Genomic DNA, 7,845 nt, shown 5'->3' with positions numbered 1-7,845 from the left:
AGGAATTGGAAAGTCTTGGAAAAATTTTATTAAGTGAAGTAAGCCAAGTCCAAAGAAACATAGGTCCCGTGGTTTCCCTTATTTTCAATAACTAATATATGTCTGGGATAAGCAGAATAATTCAAAAGCTATGTGCATATGAGCAGATAAGATGATATTAAGGGAAATGAACCCAAAGACAGGGACACAAGTATGTTTTTTCTTTCTTGTTATTGTTTCTAATGTACTTATGATGTGCAATATGATTTTTTTTGTTTCTGTATATGTTCCTCCCGCACGCTATAACCCCTGTTTTCATTGTATTTGAAGTTGGTACACCTACATCCTGTGTATACGTTTCTCTAATTTGACGAGGAGAAGGGAAATACAAAATGGTTAAATAGGGATACAGGTTAACCCATTGTATCAATGAGATGCACAAGACACTCTGCTGAAAAATGAACTTTACAATTTAGGCAGGGGAAGGGGGAAGGGGAGCGTATTTGTGGAGGTGGGAGGGAAGGGATGGTGGGAAGAGGGAACAATGCTTGTTAGGAAATGTACTCATTATTTGCTCTCATAAATGAGACACCTCTGTACAGTTTTTTTATAATAAAAATCATATGAAAATGTTCTTATGTCGTGGTAGTGTAAAAATATCAGGGACAGAATAATGAAGGAATGTTGTAGACTGAGGTGAAGTCCATATGAAAATGTGCAAAACTGATAAAACGTAAAAGTATCAGAGCAGTATATTGTGTTTTACATCATTTAGGTTACATTGAAAAAATATGGAAGACCTAGAAGAATGAATTTTCTTTTTGATATCCTATCATAATTCCTTAGCAGGATGAACTCTTTCCTCATTGTTGTAAAGGCATCATCAGATGAGAGGAACTGAATTTTTTTGTTGGCTTCCTTACATTTATTTGTCAGTTTGAAATCTGAACTACTAGTTTATGTCTGAGACAAGAAGAAAAGGTCAGATAAGTTGATGCTAGGTGATATGAACCCCAAGATAAGTAGTCAAACGTTGTTTTTTCTTTCTTGCAATTGTATCTAACATATTTATAAGATCATTTCTTTGTTGCTTTGTATGTCCCTCCCCCATGGTATAATCCCTGCTTTCATTGTATTTGATGTTGGTATAATTTGTGGAGGGGAAGGGCAAAAACAAACTGTTTAAATAGTGATATAGGTGGACCCATTACAACAATGAGATGGACAAATTGTTATGTTGAAAAACGAACTTTACAACTTTGGCAGGATGGCGGGGGGCGGGGGGCAGTTGAGGGATGGGAAGAGGAAACAAAGGAGGTAGCAGCAATGCTTGATAAGAAATGTACTAATTGCCTTGCCAATGTAATTGTAACCCCTCTGTACAGTATTTTCACAATAAATTTTTTTTAAAAAAAGAACCTAAGGGAAATTAGACACACAGGCTTTGGAAAGTGTAAAGTCGGCTCCTGGATGGCAAGCAGACTCCACCCTCCTTGCAGCAAATTTTCTACCCAGTACTTGCGTTATCTAGGCATGCAGCAAATTTTCTACCCAGTACTTGCGTTATCTAGGCAACTGGCACACATGGAAGAGGTCACATCTGCATCTGCTGAGGTCACATCTGAATTTGATGTGGCCACAACTTTCTCCGCCCATACCTTAGATAAGGCCTAGCCCAGGCCCAGATGCCCTTTCTCTGCTCTTTTCTAGCTCTTTCTCAGCTCTTTCCTTCTCTTCTCTTTCCCAGGTCTCTTCTATTTCCTAGCTCTCTCTTTCCCACCTTTCCCAGGTGCTCTCTTTTCTAGCTATTTTCTCTCTTATTCCCAGCTCTTCAAGCTCTCTTTCCCAGTCCTTTCCCCACCACGCTGAGGACCAAGATGGCCTGGTGTCAGCCGGAATGATGAATAAACCTACCCCTTACCTGAACACCACGTACATACTGCTGTACTTCCTTAGCTACCTCTTTTTAAAATCCTAACAGAAAGTGACCATTTAGGATGAATGATATTTGATTTTACAATCAGAAAAATATTTTAAAAATTATATAGATATAAAATACTCCAAAAGATTTATTCTATGAATCTACCCCTTAGAACAAATGATAAGAAGGTGGTTAATGTATTTTAGGATAATATATATATATTCACATACCTATTTATGTTCACATAAATTTCACTTAAACAACAATCAAATGACTATATTTCTACCTTCTAGTTGGAATATACTTAAATCTCTAAAAATGACTATGATGCTGCTATAAAGAGCAATTTCCCAATTGTCCTCCATAGAGGGCATCCACAACGTATTTTGTGATAGGGCCAAAGCCTGAGTCAAGAAACTTCCCAATGGTGTCCAGTGGGTAAACTGTTTTGATTTGGTTTAAAGAAAACAAAAAAGAAACATTATTAATACCTTGCTCTTTTGTGAGGTGGAGACCATCTATGAGAGAGAGTTCCTACCTTGCTCTTCAAAACAGTTGTAATGAAAAAGGAAGGGACAAGACTGTGAACTTACGATGCACAGACTTGAGTGTCATGCACTGAGAGTCAAGGCGGCCCATTAGTCGAGAAACAAGGAGTTGCAAGTCTAACCCACAAGACACGGCAACATCAGGCAGGCCATAGGCAGTGACAGTGAATTTGTAGCCCTATTCATTATTACTGCTGTCAGAATGAAAGAGGACCATCTTAAACGTCACGTTCTAGAGACAAACAAAAGTCATGTGGTCAACAAGATGGAAGGAGGCAACAACTCAGCAGTGAAGTATGTTCTTTGTGACTCAAAAAAAATCTTAAAAGCAGTCTCCATTTCTACAAGTTCAAAATTATTAAGGGAGAAATGTACAGAGATGATACCAAAACACAAAACTCACAACTACAGGTAGAAAGCAGAATTAGTAGAAAACTGCTGTTCAGCTTTCTAAAACTCAAGTGACTATCTGCTCAACCAGTGATCACTGGCTCAGTTCTTTGTTCTCAACCAAGACCCTTGATAGGAGAGAGAAGTAAACAGTCTGAAGCAGGCTGCAGCCCAGATATTAAACAGATCTGTCAACTGGGCTCCTAGCTTTCACCATGGTTCAAGTCTTTCTCTTGGATCCACTGGCCCTTCTGAACTCAGAAATTAACAGCTCTTTAATTTACTCTGGACAACCCTGGGTATTAGCCAATTTCCTATGAAGAGCCAGATAGTTAAATTTTTAGCTTTTGTGGGCTACATAATCTCTACTGCAACTGTTCCTCTCTACAAGTAGAGTATCAAAGCAACTGTCAGAAATATGTGTGTGGTTACATTCTAGAAATGTGACTGTATTAAGGTTTGTACTTAGAGCTTTGAGTCTTTTTCAGCTATTTTGCTCATGGCTGTCATTCTACCATTCAAGCCATGTCTCCACTCTGGTTTTTTGCTGGTTGAGATGGGGCTCTCAGATTTGTCTACCTAGGCTAGCTTTAAATCTTATTCCTCAAATATCAACCTGTTGAGTAGCTAGGATTTTGAACAATATGAACATGAGCCACCAGAGCCTAGCTAGTCCTTTCCAAACACCATACCTTTATTGCTCTAAAATTGGAAAAAGGACAAGAATTGCTACAGACATACTTATTTACCTTGTTTGGGAAATATGACTTACCTTTGGCCACTTATAAGTACCAACTTTTGTGCCAAAGTGTGTCTTCCCACCTCTAGAGTCTGTAAATTCCAGATAATCATACCTGTGAAGGCATAATCTCTATTATATTCTTTCTCTTGTTTTTGATCCACTATTGCTTGGAAGAAAAAACGTGAGTCTTAGCACTTTTCGGTTTCACACATCTCATCAAATTCCACTTAAAAATAGGTTGCCCCTGGGCTAACAAAAACAGATACTTCATGGCAGTTTTTTCATATTTATGGGCAGATTTTTTGGTCCATGTATGTAGTACCACAGGCTGTTCCTGCTGCCAGGTCTCAACATCCAGCTAGGCAGACAAATGAGTAAGAGAAAATTCCAGATATTACTACACAACCAACTGTCACAATAGACTATCAGTGCTGTAGATCACAGGCTTTGACAGCCCTGATGAAATTTTACACAGGCTAATCTGATTTCCTGTCTATGCAGAGATCAATAGACATCTATCACTCAGCAGAAATGCATTAGGATTATACTTTAGGGACTCATGCTTTTATCTTTTAGCGGTGACAGAACTATTTTTAAAAATAAGTACTGGTATGAATTCCACTGGAGAAAAACACTGAATTAAAAGATTAAGAGCTCACATTTTTACTTAGGACCTTGGCATGTCTAAGACCACTCTTTTTTTCCTCTTAAATATAAAGAAAGTTTTCTTTTTAGCTCATGATTCTAATCCTAGTTACCCAGGAGGATGAGATCTGAGGATTGCAGTTTGAAGTCAGCTTTGTCAGGAAAGTCTTATCTGTAATTAAAAGCCAGAAATTGCTCAAGTGGTAGAATGCTAGTCTTGAGAAAAAGGAGCTAAGGGATAGTGCCCAGAACCAGAATTCAACCCCCAATATTGGCAAAAAAAAAAAAAACCCGATTAGGATTGGATGCTTTGGCTCAAGTGGTAGAGCATTGGCTTTGAGCTGAAGAGCTCAGGAACAGTGCCCAGGCTCAGTTTAAGCCCGACAACCAACAAAAACATCAGGGTTGGAGGCATGGTTTAGTTGGTTGGTAGAGCACTACCCAATGAGCCAAAGCAACAGGTACTAAGTTTGAGTTCCAGTCTTACACCAAAAAACAAAATGAGAAATAAAAAAGATCTGCTAAATGTATATGCCCTTTCTACTACCATCAGGAAGTTATGAAACTCAAAAAGACTGTGAACAAATGTTATATAATAAAAATTAAGTATGGGAGATAATTCTTTTAAACACTAAACCTTCTTATTTTTCTTTCCATGTATATTTTCTCTTTTAGACTTCATTTTGTGTGTGTGTGTGCCTGTCATGGGGCTTGAACTCAGGGTCTTGGTGCTCTCCCTGAGCTTTTTCATTCAAGACTAGCACTCCACCACTTGAGCCACAGCTCAAGCCTACCCCTCCTCATCTGCCCCCCTCCACCAACTAGTTATTTGGAAATAAGAGTCTCACAGGCTTTCCTACCTACACTGGCTTCAAATTGAGATCCTCAGATCTCAACACCTGAGTAGTTAGTATTACATGTATGAGCTACAAGCACCTGGCTAGACAAATCTTTCAGACTTTATTTACATAGATTTTATGTAACTTAATATAACCTAAAATGATTAGATAAATTATACAGCTTTTCGGCCTCCTTTCTAGTGCTAATGACAAATCAAGATGATATTTACTATCCTTGTTGGCAAAAATACCAATAAAGCGTCTAGAGGCAACTTATTTGTATATATCTGTAGTCCAGTATGTTTTATATGGTAGAGTCATATCTCTCTGAAGAGAGGACACAATACAGGTTCAGGGCCAACTGAAGTTATCTTGCTCAGTCCTCCTTCAGGGTCATTGCAGAGCTTCTTCAACAGCTCTGTTAAGGTAGTGAACTCTCTCAAGAGAGTACATTGTGAAATGTCCAAAGAACAGAAGTCTAGGAGGAAGATGAGCTAAAGGAAGATGAAGGATGTACTCAGTATTCACTGCACATGCTGGTATTTCCACCAGCCCCCTCCCTGCTTATTGAAAATAGCCACTTCTCCTTACCAGTTGACGAGCTGCCATGGAAAACACTGAATTACACAATTTTTCTTTTTTTTGAGGGGGGGTCTGGTCGTGGGGTCTGAACTCTGGGCCTGGGCGCTGTCCCTCAGCTCTTCAGCTCAAGGCTAGCGCTCTACCACTTGAGCCACAGTGCCACTTCTGGCTTTTTTCTTTTTGCTTATGTGGTGCTGAGGAATCAAACCCAGGGCCTCATGCATGCAAGGCAAGTGCTCTACCACTGAGCCACCTTTTCAGCCCTACACAGTTTTTCTACTATGTTTTTTCCACTATACTGTGACAAAAGGGATTCTAAAATCACTCTCATGCTTACCAGAAACTGTCCCACATCTATCAAAACATAAAGTAGTTAATATTTTATATGGTAAGAACATCATTTACCACATTATTATCAAGTGCAAAGCTAGGGAAGGCTATAGAAGCTGACTACCAAAGCAGGGAGAGGGAACAGCAGATCACAAGACCATTAAGCATCATCCAAATGAACAATGTCAATTTAATTACCTCTGAAAGGGAAAAGCTGTGAAAACTGCAGTAGTTGGTACGAGTGACAGTTAAGTTTAAGGTGAGTTTTTGGGTTGCTTTTCAATGAAGTGGAGATATCACTCTAAGTTATATCTGATCCCAGCACTCAGAAGGCTGAGGAAGAACTGAGAATTCAAGTGCAGTCTGGGTAGACAGCAAGTTCAAGGCCAGTATGGGCTACACAGTGAAAACTTATCTAAAAAGAAGTGGTGCTGCCTGTAGTCCTAGCTACTTGGGAGGACTACAGTTTAAGGTCAGCCTAGACAAGAAGTTTGAGAGAACTCATCTTGAGCAACCTCATTTCAACCAATAAAAATCTGAACGTGTGATTATATAGTTGTAGTTCCAGATATTTGGGAAGTACAAATAGGAAATTTGCCATCCAAGCTGGCCCAGACATAAATGTAATACCCTATTACTCTATTTGGAAAATAAGTAAAAAGGGGGGTGTGGCTGATTCAGGAGTTCTGGATTGTAATGATTTTTCTGTCACTAGAGGGCAGTGTTGAGTTTCCTAATGCAGGAATTACCAGGGCAAAATTGTGAGATCCTATAGAGAGCTCATCAGAACTAGATCCTAATTTTGCCTCCACTAATTGCTCATTGCTGCTTTGCATCATTTTGAACTAAGTCTTTCTATGTAAAATGTGGTTCATATTTATACATAGTTACAGGCAACAACAACAACAAAAGACCTATGAAAGTCTCTTCAAATGGGAACCTAGATGGCCTTATTGAGTAGGGGATAATAAAGCAAGGTTTTGTTATTATCTAGGGAAATAGAGGGCAAGCATGGTTAACATTGAGATTGTGTAATATGAATTCGGCTTCCATCAATGTCTAAGTTTGATCTTTCATGATAAAGGCTGGCTTATGTTCCTCTTCCATATTACATGTTCCATGGTCATCATTCTCTCATCCTGACTGCTCAGGGATGTTTTCTTTGTTCCAAACCACATGAGAGTCAGTTCATTAACATGAACTCCTTACAATGACACAGATCTTGAATTTTTCTACCTTTCTATCATCAATATCTAATTCTAAAATAGAATGAGTATGTGGTGTTTTGCTTGTTTTTGTTATTTAGTTTAGGCTGGACACCAGTGGCTCACACCTGTAATCCTAGCTACTCAGGAGGCTGAGATCTGAGAATCATAATTCAAAGCCAGCCAGGGCAGGAAAGTCCATGAGACTCTTATCTCCAATTAGCCATCAGAAAAGCCAGAAATGACTTTGCTTTTGCTGTGGTTCAAGTGGTGGATCATTAACTTTGAGTAAGAAAGCTTAAGGACAGAACCCAGGCCCTGAGTTCTAGCCATAGGATTGGCACACACACAAAACAGTGTTCAATGTTTTCAGAAGTGGTGAGGTGTGACTCAAAGTAGTAGAAAGCTAGCTAGTAGAAGCTCAGGGATAGCACCCAGTTCAACAACAAATATCACACATATATATTGAAGCCAGCTCAAGATTTTTGTCTTTAGCTTTATTAGTATATAACTGTCTCTTCTAGTGCATAGACAGTAAGATCTCTGCTTAGTGTCTTCAGCTTCACAGATGTTTTAGTCTGTGAACCCTGGGGCTTCCCACTGTGTGACATTCACATGCAGAGGGAAGGCCTCCCTTTCCTGCAGCTTCCTGTATGTTATGTTC

This window comes from Dipodomys merriami, unplaced genomic scaffold (genome assembly GCF_024711535.1).
Source record: "Dipodomys merriami isolate MVZ:Mamm:240054 unplaced genomic scaffold, mDipMer1.0.p SCAF_3436, whole genome shotgun sequence".
Classification (NCBI taxonomy): Eukaryota; Metazoa; Chordata; class Mammalia; order Rodentia; family Heteromyidae; genus Dipodomys; species Dipodomys merriami.
This window is presented reverse-complemented; position numbering follows the sequence as displayed.